We start from the raw sequence: 15,528 nt of genomic DNA on the forward strand, positions 1-15,528 counted from the left end.
AGTTTTTTTCTGGTTTCCAGTTTTCTGTTCTCTAAAGGTTCTGGGGTTTTCCTGTATGTTTCCTGCCTTCATCTAGAACCTGGAGCCAGAAGTAGGAGAAGAAAGAACAAGCCATGTCTTCTTCATAGAAAATTGCATCTAGAGATGTTCAGAAGATCTGCCCTTAACACTTGGTCCCTGTCCAGCTCCCTTGAGGAGCTCTGTGGTGAGGTGACTGAGCTGCAACCTACTGTTCTCCTCTGTGATCATAAATGTGCCCCAGTGAATGCATGTCTGCCCTGCTAACGTTGGCCCAAAACCAGTGTGCACCTCAAGATCCTAGAGCACAGGCTGTAGGGACAACCATGGTTCCACTATGAATTTCCACATCATCTCACCCAGAAAATACTGTAGTGTTCCTTACTCTGTGTTTGTGATACTGACTCTAAGACCCCATCCACTCATCTGAAAGACCACTGCCACCCGAGAACACAAAAGATGAGAGAGGCATTGTTACAAAGGCAAAACATTTGTCGGGTTCAAATCCCACAGATGATGGAGGACAGCGATGACAGAAATGGCCAGTCTTTCACTGGATGGTTTAGTAGATTATTTTATTCATTATTTAATACACAACAGCCAACGCGTTACACCCTTGTGCGCTTCTTCAGGGCTGCAAATAACAATACAGACATAATCAGCAAAACATACTGTTTAATAAAGTAATTTGGAATATTATTTACATAATTATAAATCACCGTATACCGAGACCAATCTTATGACTTTAATATACAAAAGCAGACATAAAGTGCAAATTTGCAATACAACCAAGACGACATCCGTGGTGCAAGAGTCAAACAATGTGTCCAATAAAATATATACATTTTGGTTACTAAAATTTGTATACACTGAAAAAACTGCTTACATGTAACAAAAACATATTTTGAACATTCATGTTTCAGCCACTAAAGATCAAGAAATGGCTAACTAAGGAAGGAAAGAAAGAAAACAGTAGGTTTAAGAAATGCTCCTTATATGCCAAAGATTCACACAAGCTCACTAAATGAGAGGAGAAAAAAAAAGAAAAAGAATGTGGATATTGACAAGAGAAAAGAAATCTCGATGCTATGAATAAAAAAGAAAGAGACCCAAAAACACAACAAAAAGAAAATTGAAATAGAACTGAACCCGAAAGTCAACAAAATTAAATCCAAGTTACTTCATTTGCAACCCCCAACGGGGCACAGACGGTCGATCATTTTTTCAGTTAAAGAAACCACTCACAGGTTATATGTAAGTCAAACAATTTGTTAACCACCAAGTAAATTGTTCACACCGTCGAGAAAGGGAAATCCAAATAGTGTTAGCTCAATTCGGTTGGCACTTTCTTAAGTGTTTTACTTCAATCGCAGAGTCTAAGAAAAGCAGGGCACAAATCCGATAAGAGTTTACATACCGGTTGCGAAAACATAAACCAAGCATGCACTAACTCGTGTACGGATCTAAAAACACACTGTACCTGAAAAAGTGTTTTCAATGTGCAATGATCCGTAATAACTTATCCCATTCAGGGACCAGGGTGTATGGGGTATTGCGCGCTCAATCACCAGCCTGTAGTCAAAGTGAATGCGCAAAATTACACAGAGATCAAAAAGACACTTTAAGTTAAAAAATAACATTATAGATTATGACTAACCGAACTAGCCCAATACCGGTTTGGGGCTTCTCATCACAAATAGCATGTCTCGCCTAACCTCAATCATGCCTTACAGGTCAACATATCGGTCTACAAATCAGTAATGTTGTAGACACGCTACACCATTTAACGTTTAGAAATAACATCCTAAGCACATCAGTTAATCTCACTATAGCGGTGCGAAGTTACAAAACACCCAGATGCCCAAGTAAATCCTAAGTAAAACACTAGCATTTAGAGCACCCATTGCGCAGAGTACAACGCCCAAGCACAACCTTGTTTAAACATTACCTCTTCACGCGTCCATCGGGGAAACTCGTGTCACGTCCAGTGTTTCAGGAAAACTCCTCTCGTTTAGTGAGCTTGTGTGAATCTTTGGCCTATAAGGAGCATTTCTTTAACCTACTTCTTTCGTTCTTTCCTTCCTTAGTTAGCCATTTCTTGATCTTTAATGGTCGAAACATGCATGTTTCAAAATGTGTTTGTTACATGTAAGCAGTTTTTTTCAGTGTATATGAATTTTGTAACCAAAATTTACATATTTTAATGGACACAATATTTGACTATTGCACCACGGATGTCGTCTTGGTTGTATTGCACATTTGCACTTTATGTCTGGTTTTGTATATTAAATTCATAGGATTGGTCTAGGGATATGGTGATTTATAATTATGTAAATAATATTTTTTAAACAGTATGTTTTGCTGATTATGTCTGTATTGTTATTTGCAGCCCGGACGAAGCCCGCAAGGGTGAAACGCGTTAGCTGTTGTGTATTAAATAATGAGTAAGCCAACTGCTTCTGGACCACACACGAATGCAGCTGTAGTAACACAAACAAAAACAGTCCCTTCGCAGAAGGATGATGCTGACTTAGGGAACCTGTCTAGTGAATTTACACAATCGATTTCGAGCTCTCCGGATGTTGACAGGGTGGAAGTAGTAAATGTCGCAATGAAGGATAACAACTGTAAAAACTGCCCTTTAGTCAGACAAGCCAGTAAATCTATTCGCGGACAAGGATCCAGAGGCTTGGGTCAGAACGCTGTGCAAGCTAATCCTCCGGCCTTTCACCTTCCTCCCGCAGCTGCCCCTTTAGTGGTCGTCCTGCTGAACGTTCCACCACTGCGGGAAGCGCAGTCTGAAACTACTGACCAGTTGTTATTAAAATCTTTGCACTGGTTTAACAATCGTCTTAAGGATGTTGGGATTTGGGAGGAGGGAGTTGACAAGCACATGATTATGGCCAGACGAACTCCGTGGATTGGCCCTTCGAGGAAGGAAGGGAAAGGTGATTGTGTTGTTGTTAATTTTAACAATGTTCAAATAACCAGATTTCTTTGGGATAAATTGGGAGGGATGCCAGGAAGACCACTAGGGTTTTTTTTTATAAATCTGGGCCATACTATTCTAATGTGCTGTATTCCCATGGGAAGGATCAGCAACTTTGGGCACCTCTTGGCATAGCACATAGACCATTAGAGGTCCCTTTGACCAATAGATTTGCTCCACTATCCGACCTAGCCCTATGTGATTGACTACACCTACCAACCTCGACTTGGGCTGAGCACAAGGATAGCTCTCCTATCTTCCCACTAACCCCTCTCAAGGGAATCCACAAAGTAGAGGATAAGAGCCAGGTGTGTGCGAAATCCGTATCATGTGCGGGAAAGTCTGCTGATATAACTCCCTCCCCAATTTCCCTGCTATCCTGGAATATTGCCGGTTTACCTTCAAAAACTTTGTCCGCTGATTGGTCATGCTTTATTGAGGGGTATGACATTATTGCCTTTAAAGAGACCTGGTCAGTAGACATGATCTACCGTCCAGGTTATCTAGCTTTTGGTAAAGCGGCTGTCCCAAATAGTTAGGGAAGATCTAGCGGGTAATTGATTATATGGGTAAAGCAACAGACATCGTTTCAAATAGCGGAAGTACCAGTAGATAGCCCAGACATTCTTGCTATTAAGATTTGTGCTGAGGGTGAGTTAGACTTTATCTTATTTAATGTATATGCGAGAGGGATTGCGGGTGGGAAAGCGTCACCAACTATTGCCCTCCTGGATGAAATTATTAATGACTTAGTTGGCACAAATGTCCTGGTGGTTGCAGGTGATTTTAATTGTACATTTGAGCCCCTAAGCCCAGACGCTATAGCTTCAGTATGGAGGAAGACCAGAATTGGGGGATCATCAATCAACAAGTGGACAGAGGCGGCGCTACAATTAAAAAGTTTATCCCTCGGGAGGGGGCTAAGGGCTGTTAACGGGAGATCCCCCTCAGATATAGATGGTACTAATACGTTCTCTACTGGGACTAGAAGAAGTAGAATAGACTATATTCTCATTAGTCTACAGCTCTGGCCTAGACTTGTGGATATGATGGTACACCACAGACCGGAGAGTGACCACGATTCATTAGTACTAACCTTAGCTAGGATGGGGTTGGACCCCATAATGGCTGACATGAAAACTGCAATAGGAGAAGTAACTATGTCACAAGACTTCCGACGGTCGTAGAAGATGAAGGCACCCTCACGCAGATTAAGGCAACGGTGGAAGAAAATTACTAAGGCTCGGCTCATCAGATTCTCCCGATAAATCCTTCTTAGATTTTAAGAAGGCTCATGAGGATCTATTTGCAAAATTTAAGACCCTGTTTACAAAAAATAAGAAACCAATTAGGTACTATATAAAAAAAATCGGCCAATTGGTACAATGAGGCTTGCGGAGTTGCATTTAAGCATCTTTCAAAAGCAATCAAGAAAGGGGTCCTCAAGAGGTCAAATTAGCAAGGGTACATTATAAAAAGGCACAAATAAAGGCGAAGAAGGATTTTGATGAGGACAGATTGGTGAGCTTAACTAATGCTAGTAATAGGAAGAATTGGTCAAAATGTTGGCAATTAGTCAAATGGGGCAGTGGTGTGATAGGGCCCACACCAACGAACAATGTACCTCCCGAACTCTGCGTGGAATACTATCAAGCTCAATTTGTCTCCTCGTCGAGCATTTTTATTGACTACCCTGTGGTGAATTCTGATGTTTTTTTAATTTTTGACAAAGGGGAGGTAGAAAGGGTCCTGGACGGGGTTCCAGCAGGGAGGGCACCTGGCCAGGATTGTATCCCGGCCGATATCTATAAAAAAGATAGAAAAAACTGGACTGAATATATTTTTATCATCATAAATGGTATTGCTAGAGGTGTGCCGATTCCAGATACTTGGTGCGGGGTCGAAATCATTCCCATATACAAAAAGGGTGACCGTGCCAGACCTGGCAACTATAGGCCGATAAGCCTAATTGATACCTTACAGAAAATAGTTGCCAGATTTGTGCTAGGTAGAGTAAATGAATGGATATTAGACCAGAATGTATTAGCTATCTACCAAGCGGGTTTTCGACCCCATGTCAGTACCATCGACCAAGTTTTTAGATTTATGATGACATACTGGAGCACAGTGATCCTAGCAGGGGGAACCCTATATGCAGCATTTGTTGACTTAAAATCAGCGTTTGACTTAGTCCCACGCCACAAGCTATGGGACACACTAAAGGAGGCCGGGATGCACCTAGAAATCTTAAGTTTTATCATTAAACTGCATGAGGCTAATTATGCTCAGGTTAGGTGGGGACAGCAGGGTGAATTAACAGATCGTTGCCCAGTTTACAAGGGAGTGCGGCAAGGGTGTGTCCTTGCTCCTACCCTATTCTCCTTGTTCATAAACAAGGTTATTTCGTATTATACTAATTTTCCAACAGATGCTCCAACTCTTGCCGGCTCAAGGGTTCCGCTCTTAATGTTTGCAGACGATACTTTAATTTTATCTAAAACTCAATGTGGTCTGCAACGTGCCCTCGATAGATTTATAGAGTTCTTCAACGACCAAGAACTTGTAGTGAACGTTGATAAAACCAAGTTCATGGTGCTGCATAAACATAAACTCATTAAAGGGAGAGTTGAAATGAATAAAGCACTTTTGGAACAAACTGATACTTTCACTTATCTAGGAGTGACAATGGGTAGGAAGATGAACTGGACACCCCAATTAGATGTTTTAGTTCTCAGGTACAACCAGTTAGCAGGCGCCCTACTTAAAGAACATCGACTTTCAAATACCAAACCGGTGGGGCCCGCTTTATTCGATTTATAATGGGAAAATCAGAGCTTCCATAATATATGGTGCAGAACTCTGGGGGTTTGAAAATTTATCACCCCTAGTTCTTGCACAAAATAAGTTTCTGAGAACATTGATTGCCTTCCCCAATCAACCCCCATCAAGCCCCTGATGTCTGATCTGGGATGTACCTCCTTCGATGAGGCTGCGGGATTTAGACCCCTAGCCTACTGGAGGAGGCTTTGGACTACTCCTGAACTGACGTCTTACGCCAATGCACTAATGCATATTAGAAATGCCGATCTGTCCTCTAAAATCAAATGGCTCCAGAAGATCAAGGGTAATTTGTTTGACATGGGGCTTCGCCATTTGTGGGAAGATCCTATAGGGAACTTATTTCCCAATAAAAATGAGTACAAAGAACTCTAGTGGGCTATGATTACTAAAAAGACACTGTCAGGGGTGAGCAGTAGTTCGCTCACAGGTATCTTTCTGGAGCATAAGCCTGCAATGGAAGCAGAAGCTTACTGGAATCTGATTACAAAACCTGGTGATAGCAAACTATATCACCAATTCAGAGTAGGCTCTCTCCCCATAAGATTATTCACTGCAAAGTGGAATAAGGCTCATGATACCAATTGCCCTTCGTGTCCCTCCCAGGTTGAGTCGATAACCCATGTACTGTTTGTGTGCCCGGCCTATAATGGCCCCCGTCGAAGGTGGCTCAAGCCACTGTGTTTGAATCTAGGTACCAGATCGTGTATGACAGCTCTGCGTATCTTGGTATCAAATACAAGTCCAGATATTGTGATCGCGATGGCGAAATTTCTTAGCTGGTTTTGGGCACTGAGAAGGAAAAATTTGGAGGCTGGTCCGGTATTTGTACATACTATCTGACTATGCTATTGGTAAGCAGGCATCCCTTTGTCGAATGTGTAAGAATTGGTTTTATGGATGTATTTACATATTTACTATTTTAGTCAATGAGGTTAGGAAATTCGATATAGTTGATATTACATTTTCTAAGGAATGTACGTTTTTAGGGTGCTATCGCTTTTATGATATTTTATGACACTTTTATGTTTGTACTGTGTCTTTTATGGTTGTAAATTATCGAATAAAGACTAATTGACTGACTGAGTAAAAGAATCTACTAAACCATCTAGTGAAATCTGACCATTTCTGTCATCGCTGTCCTCCATCATCTGTGGGATTTGAACCCAACAAATGTTTTGCCTTTGTAACAATGCCTCTCTCATCTTTTCTGTTCTCATGTTGTATTTGAAACCATAGTCGGTGGCTGGTTTCTGGAGGTGGGCATTGAATGTTAGCAACTATACAGAGCAATTTTGAATTATTTATAACAAGCACTGGTAGTTGGTGCAGCATTATATACCGTGCCGCCGTGCTTGCATGTAGTAGACCACTGCCACTCGGCAGTTGACAGAGGCTTCTTGGAAGATCGAAGACAAGCACAGACTGGGGCAGGTAAACTCCATGAACCGAACAATTTAGACACCAGAGCACTTGACTCTTAAGAGAGTGATCTCTGGGTCACCAATTGAGAAAGAAGACACTCACTGTATGCACAGTAGAGTAGTACCTAACTTAGATATTCCCTGTAGCAGCTAGTAAACCCTATAGTTATGATCTCTTGCTTTTCCGCAAGACCTATTTGTGAAGTATTGCATTGTTGGTACAGTAAAAAAATAATTTGGTATACGTAAAAGCATTGACTGACCAATCATTTATTAAGTCATCTAGTGAAACGAGTTCTGAATCTCTAACTACACACTACATCCCTGAACAGACCATGCACACCTTGCTACCTTGAGGGTCAAGTATTAAAGTGGTATACTTGGTGCTCAGTTTCCAGTGTAATCAGTAGAACAGTCCTGAGACATCGGATGTAAACTGACTTAATCTCTATGATTGACGCCTAATAGCTCCCACATGCACTCGGGTCCTCAGACCGGTTCTGACAGCCATTGTGGATTATAAAAATATTACGGCAGAACGAAAAGTTCTATACTGGGAGTTCAGGGCCAATCTGATTATATATTCTCTTTGTCAAAGGAGCCATGGTAATTTCGCTTAAAAAGCTAATGGAAATCTACAATCTGCCTTAAAGTTGAAATATAGAGTTTCTTACATTTAAGGAATTGTTCTTCGGGTGTAACATATCACAAACAAGTTTCAGATATACTAGCTTCAAAAATGTACAAATGAAAATACTAGTCTCCTGATCAAACACAAATGGGGCTTTCAAATAAACATTTATTTTTTAGATTGAAACCTACCACACAGCACAGATGTCTGGTTTGCTAAAGACGTCTTGGGGACATTCAGAAAGCTTCCCTGGGAATGCATTCCACCCATTGCTTACCACAGGCTTTGTTGTTTGTATCTCACATTTCTGACTTTCTATTTGCTGACTTTATATGTTTTAGGCTGTCCAGGGTTAGGTTGTCCCTCGCAAGGAGCAAAGCCATTCACATCACCGTCCTTTGTATTCTTTCATAAGTGTTTGTTTCTGTAAGCAAGCCTTTAACTCTTGTTTTTATCTTGTCACATTTGTTGTGCATTCAAAGACTGAGGTCAATTGTCATGCGGTCTTCCAGGGGAGCTTTGTGTTTTCTTTTATTTCTCTGACTTCAAAGTGAGAGGATTTATGTGACAAATATGCTGAATACTGGGGGTGGGAAAGGTTATTTTTCTAGCACACAACAGCATTGTGCAAGTATTTCAGAACATATCAGAATTAAGAATGCACAAATGAATCCCGTTTTTGTTAATTCTGAAGTCTGTTGGAATCAAAAACTTTAATATGATCAAAACAAATCAATACCCTAGGTGATGCCATTTCCACATATTATCGTTTGTGCGCTGTATAGTTTTATTAGTAAAAGTGTATGTCTGTGCAAATGTAATGGTCATTTCAATTGAAAATATGTTGTCTGTAATGACAGTGTGCTACCACACCGTGCACACTCCACTGTAGTAGTAGTAAATACATTTATTCTGTAATTTTTACAATAAAATATCACACATAAAAACATCATCTAAAATACATCTTCCATTACAATATGATGCAGTAGAATCACATCTTCTATAGGAACAGATAAAAATGTGATAAAATATATTAAAATCAGTTAAAACTATACTTGACTGCATACCTATTCTTCATAAAGTACTAGTACATAACAAGACCATTTATTGTAAACAAGGATTTCAGTAGCTCTATAATGATTTCATGCTCGCATGGCACTTGATTGTGGAACACTAAAGTAATTTTAACCATTGTTAATAAAGTTGCACCTTATACACCAGGTCTACAACAGGCATCTAGAATGTCGAGAAAACCACACACTCAGTATTTTCAGATTGTAATATGTGTATTTCCGATGTATATCGTAACAAGGCTAATCGCCTACATATCAGGACAGTACACTTTGGCCTGGGATTTGCAAAGAGGGAGCAGAAGAACAAAACATTTTCTACGCTTTCAGTGCAAGACAAGCAAGCATGACATAGGGGTGATATACTACTTGTCTGCCACTTATTCTTATGCTCATTCACTGTTAGAATTCCATATCTGAGTTTCAGGAAAAGCGATCGAGCCAATGGTGGTTCAACATGATCCAGAAATTGTTCAAAAGCTGGAAAACATTTTGCATCCATAATTCACCCTGTTAAGGTACCGTATGTCATTGAAAGTAACCATTGCTTCTAAATAAAAGCCCAAAATCTATCCTTCAGATGAGAAACCATCACCTTGCTAAGGTTTTACGGTTTATCCTACACATCTTGCAAGCCAAGGTCTTACAACCAGGTTTTGATGTGTTTAAATCAAGGAATTACCAATTATTTGTCCATCTCTTTCACTTCAGCCACTGCCTGTTTCACCGTGATCTGCCACTTGCACAACCATAGCTTTAACCAATATATCGAGTTGCATGGGGGTTAGTGGGGTACTTGTGGGCAAAGCCAATAATGATCGCATAAATCTGTTCTTTTTAACTCAAGGGCCCTATTTTTGTCATGATCCTATAATTCAGCCCCGCACACTGCTGCACCCAGTCCCTTGGCACAATAAATGTCAAAGACCAAGGATATAGGACAGAAAGTAGACGTATTTAATTTACTCCTGGTTGCAGATTCGATATGCTGTAAGGACATTTGGCTTTTCAGAATTTGGGGGGCCCACGATAAATTACTTGACAATCTTATGCCTCAGTAATCAAATTCTTTGACCTGTTCCAGAAACTTGGTTTTGGTAACATTAGTCTCCAAGCCAAACTTGGAGCATGCCGCCGAGAATTTGTCTAGGATGCTCTTCTATCCCATTGGTGTTTTTGAGATTAATAGAGTATCGTCTGCGAATAAGAGTGCCAGGATCTACTCCTTCGCTAACCTTGGGCAATAACCATTGCAGTCTTAAAAGGTATATGGTTAATTTAGCCATTCCTGTCGAGTGTGAAGAGGTTTGGCGGTCAGAAAAACACCCCTTATCTTACCCCTCTCATTATGGCTATACGATCTGTTAGCTTGCCCTCCTTACCCCATCTTACTCGGGCATAATTCCCCTATGTAAGTGTATAAGCAAAGGCAAAAGATTTAGTGGCACCCCATTTACTTCAAAGTGGACTATAGCTCCCTCTGGGGATCAAGTCAAAACCTGACTTTAGATCCATGAAAACCACATATCCTTTATTAATGACAACAGTTTCCATAATATCAATAGTAACCAAAGTATTTGATCTGTGGTATTTGCGGATGCCTGAAATCCAGCTTGTAAGTTAGCCAATATTTGCTTATCATCTATCCATGATTTAATTTTTCCCAACAGTTTTTTACAGAAATGTTTTTGGGCATTATCAATCAGGCTTATGGGCCAATAATTAGTGGGGTCGCACCTATCCCCTTTTATAAAAATTGTAATTATTTCTACTCCCCTCCAGGTCTCAGGTAATATGCCCGTTTAGATATAGCATTCAATATTGCATTTAGTAGATATCCCCACATAACTGGTTCTGAACAATACAATCCCCTGGTATCCTCTCTAGCGCCAGGAGCTTTCCCATTTTTCATTGATTTAATAGCCGCTAGTGTTTCTGCCATAGTGAATGTAGCTATTATAGTCAGGCCTCCCTCCTTCCACAACTCTATTACCTTCAGCCATCTCCTCAATTGAGTATATGCTGGTAAAGTGTTGTTCCTATCTATTGGGTTCAATGTGCAAGTTATCCTCACTTACATTAAAGGGTACCCCTTTGGCAAGCAAATGCCAGAAAAATCTAGCATCTTTCATTCTGGATGCAAAAACTAGCTCTTTCCAACAGGTTTCTTCCCGCTTTTTCCTGGCTAGGGCCTGTTTCCTTTTATATATCTTCCTCCCAACCCTTATAGCAGTTCTGCACTCATTTTTTATAGCCTTCTCAGGTTTTGTTTAGCTAGGTTACAAATATTATCAAACCACTCCATGTCCTTTGTTCTTATCCTCTGCACCTTGATAGTTCTAAAAAAGTGCCCCTGAATAGAATCAAGGAGATTATCAAAAGTATTTATAATGACACTACAGATTGTTCAGACTTCCCAAGTATGTTTAAAGCTGCGGAGTATATATGAGTATGAGTGGAGTATATATGAGACAGTATGGTCTTATCGGACTCTATGAATGGCCACATTATTCTCCTACAGTTATTTGAGGAAACAATTGGTGGGCTACATGTACCTGGGAGCTAGATGTCATTTGAAATGATGGGTATTTCAACTCTAATTCCAGAGCATTATTCTCACTGTCTGTCCTATCAGTGACCATCATGTCTTGGACAACGGGCAATAGATTTAAATTCAGTAATATATAATCGATTCAACTCTTAGAATTGTCATTCTTATAAGTAAAACTAGCTTCTTTATCTGAATTGGTGTGCCCATTACAAGCACAAACACCCTGCGCTGGTGTGAGGGATGCCATTTAGAGTGCCACCCTAAAGCATTTCTTAAATGGGGGATTTCATAAACTTAGGTATACCCCTCTCCTCCTCTTCTATTTGCGATTCTGAATACAATCTCAAGGTTCAAATGTTGTAGTAAAGTCTCCAGCTAATATAGGGTGGCTTACTTTATTAGTAGTCTCCAAGAGTTTCCCCACAGCTTTTACAGTTTCAGGATCCTGATGTTGGCCAAAAAAAACGATTATAAATATTCAGGAGCCTCACTGCAAGGGACCCTTTTATACTAGTTATGTCACGAAGAAGAATATCTTCGATTGAGAGCTACGTTTTTTTATCTTCCACGCAATTAGGTTTTGACCCATATCGGTCGGCCTCCTGATGGCCATTCTATTGGGGAATGCTCCGCCTCACTGCTAAAATGTATAAATCCTGTTCTAAATAGAGGTTGAAGTCCCTATATCTCTAGTAGAACACAGATATGAAAATGATCAATGTACATTCCCCACTCGGGGACATCGATTTTAGATCTTAGTCCTGCTACATTCCAGCAAAGCAATTTGATTAGGATCTGTTCCCTATTTCTGTGCAGGGATAAGTGTTAAGGGTGTTCCTCCCCAATGTGTTGTTACCTCCTCCTCATTACTCAATCCCTGATGCATTTGTGCAGTAGTGGTCAAGTACCTTACTGATTATATTTGTCCCATCTTATAGTGAATTCATTTTGTTCTGTACAGAAATTGAGGGCACAGCATATCCAAACCACCTGCTATTGTCATATTTGTATATACAATATGTTCTTGTTGTAGGGGGATGGGTTGATGCCTTACTATTATCGCACACCCAGATCTCTTCTGCAGTCAGTCAATTTCATCGAGATCTACAGCTTGTTGCCTCTCTTTTGGCACTGCTGATCCCCCTGTGAGCCCTTCTCTCTTTGTGGCCAGTATGATTTCACTCGGTGTACAATCACTACATTTAGGGTACCCTACGGGAGGACTAAATTTAAATGTATTAGAGAGCCCTTAGTCGGGGAGGTTTGTAGGTCAAAGTTTACTAGCCCATATGCGTATTCCTCTTTGCTCAATTCTATGGCTATGTAATCAATCTTTCCATCCTGCATGCAACAGCATTAACCTTTACTAGATCTGACCTAATTACTGAAAAGCAGTGTCTGTTATTCCTTATCCAATGGATAACTTTGTTTTTTAATGATCTGCTGTCTTCTCTAATTCCAACTGTTAACCTAGGGACATTGGTCATATATATCCTTCTTGTTGGATTCCTTAATGGACCATTCCTTGGTGGGGAATTACCACTCTTTATTCACCAGGATCCTAAGTCCCTTAGGACTTCCTGTTACCTCCAGCCTGCCAGATCATTTGATGGGTATCGAGATATAATACTTCCACCCTCTACATTCTCTCCTCCCACTACTGAAACCACTCATGGGGAGTTGTTAGGCATGCTCGTGCAGGGCTCAGCGACTCTTTTCATGATCAGATAAAACAAGATAGGAAAAAACTGTGGAACACATATAAAACAGAAATTAAAAAGTGAAGTGAGAAAATGGAAGTAAAAGAACAAGAGACCAAAGAAAAGGGAGAGACGTTTGTGAAAAATGGGGAAGTAGAACAATGTGTAGAGGTGCAGCTGCTCTCTGCAATGGCATCAAGAGTAGATTCATGTTCAATCGGCTGCTTTGAAAAGGGCTATGGAAAGCTTTAGTTTTCTGGTTTTGCACTTCCATGTAAAATTCATGGCTGTGACAATTTCAGCCGCACATATCAACATTTAATTAAGAAAATGGTTCTGCACCAGTCATAACATGCAGAAAATAGTTGGGTTCTCATTACAAGTTGGGCAGGAGATGGGGTGACAATACTGGGCTCATGAACAATGATTCTGGACAGTACTAACATACCAAATACTGGATATTACAAGTTTGAGACCCAACTGGGGAACAACATGTATAGATCCGGGAATTGCTAGGGCCATATCACATGTTTTTCAGACTTAAGGGCCATTTTCTGTTCAAATTTCCTCTTGCTATCAGTTGGAGGGAACGTGAGCTGAAAAGTAAGTGAATTTACAGGGATACGAGTATGCACTAGTAAAACCGGGAATTGTGTAGGGTGGTGATTTCACGGACTCCTACGGAATAACCACTCTGCCTAATTCAGAACGAGAACCTTAGTGTTCTTCCCTGTGCAATGCAACTACACAGAAAAGCTCTACTAAAGATAAACATGAAGAGAAAGAACTTGCATATATTTTGCAATTTGTATGGGTTAGAGTACAGTGAAAATGATCCAGTTATGTGGTGAAAATGATCTTGCTACTTGGTAAAAAAGTATTTGGTTTGTGAGAAAGCTGTGTCCTAACTTAAGCTGCTTACCACTCTTGGCTTATTGTACTGCTGAATTAAGTCTCACAAGTTGTTAATTCTTTGAAATTGCAATAAAATAATTTTGACAAAAAAAAGGTATTTGGTCAGGGGACAGTAAATCGAGAAACTTCTTAGAGGGCAAAAATCAGGAACTTTGCCAAATTTAGCAATTAAAAAAATGAGTACTATAATTGTAAGTAATTTGTTCAGCTCATAGTTGTGAAGTTATTAGAGCCTGCCCCAAAGTGTGCTTTTGGTCTTATTAGCAGCACTTTAATATCTAACTGCTAAAAATAGATGTTATTAGCCAATAAAGTTTTACCCATTTTATCAGCCTCTGAAGGATGACAGGCGGCATAGTCTGAGGTTCAATTTGTAAACACACAAGGTGCATTATTCCACTTTCCTGCTTTACCAACAAGATCCTGCATTAATGATGCCTATGCTTAGCATCAGTAATGTACATTTCCCGAACTTTGTCTACAGTATTATGCAAATATATGCATAATGTTTACTACTGCAAGTGACCCTCCTAAGAACTTAAATAGCGATACTTATATGCTAATTGGCATGAAATGAAAAGCCAGTTTGGCTTGTGAAATGCAGTTTTGCCACCAACACTAATGTAATTTGGTCATTGTACAATGTGCTGGTTTGCTTAAAGCAAGGGAGTATCTATGCCACCCCCTCGATTACCTTTGCTGGTGGCACAGGGTTATCCTCTATGAAACATTGATGGTTATCTCTCATGTTTTGAAATCAGCTGCTGTGTTATTGCTGATGCTGGGACTGAATGTGAAGCACAAGAGAAGGTACAATATATTTGTCCTACTTTCCTTTTGTTTAACCACTTGCTTATTTGTTTATACAAAACTGGGGTTCTCTGGCATTTTAATCACTGCTTAAGTGGGCACTGTCCTGCCTAGGCGGCACCCTGGCACAGCAGAACATGCAGTGGCAAAGCCAATACGTCAGATTTATTGTTGGGGGTTAATTACCATGGCCCTTGTTATCAAGACCCACAAATTCTATCCTGCAGACTTCCATCCAGTGCAGATATACCCTGGGCATCTTCCAGTATTTAAGCAACACATAACTTCACAGTGAGACAGTTTGGGTGGCATGTAATTGTTACAATTTGCCAGGATAGATAAAGGAAGCAATACATCCCTGACAAACGCAGAGACCTGAGGGATATATTACACATTTGCACAATGATTTAACTGAATTAAAAGTTGGTGGTGCAAGGGAGAAACTTGGTAAGAGTTTTTCCTCGATAGATAATTACTTTTCGGCGATAAGTATCAGCTTGTTAGGATGAATACTAACACCAATAATTTCTCTTGCTGCTGGTATATTAATAGTAATACTGACATATAAGTGTTGTAAGTGTA

At 40.1% G+C, this 15,528-nt stretch overlaps 1 protein-coding gene across 1 annotated transcript in view; it reads right to left on the reverse strand.

The window, feature by feature from the left end:
* LOC146785798 (ceruloplasmin-like) overlaps positions 1 to 15,528 on the reverse strand; it is a 252,009-nt gene that overhangs the window by 30,204 nt on the left and 206,277 nt on the right. The window lies entirely within an intron of this gene.

Source organism: Triturus cristatus, chromosome 11 (genome assembly GCF_964204655.1).
Source record: "Triturus cristatus chromosome 11, aTriCri1.1, whole genome shotgun sequence".
NCBI classification, from domain to species: domain Eukaryota; kingdom Metazoa; phylum Chordata; class Amphibia; order Caudata; family Salamandridae; genus Triturus; species Triturus cristatus.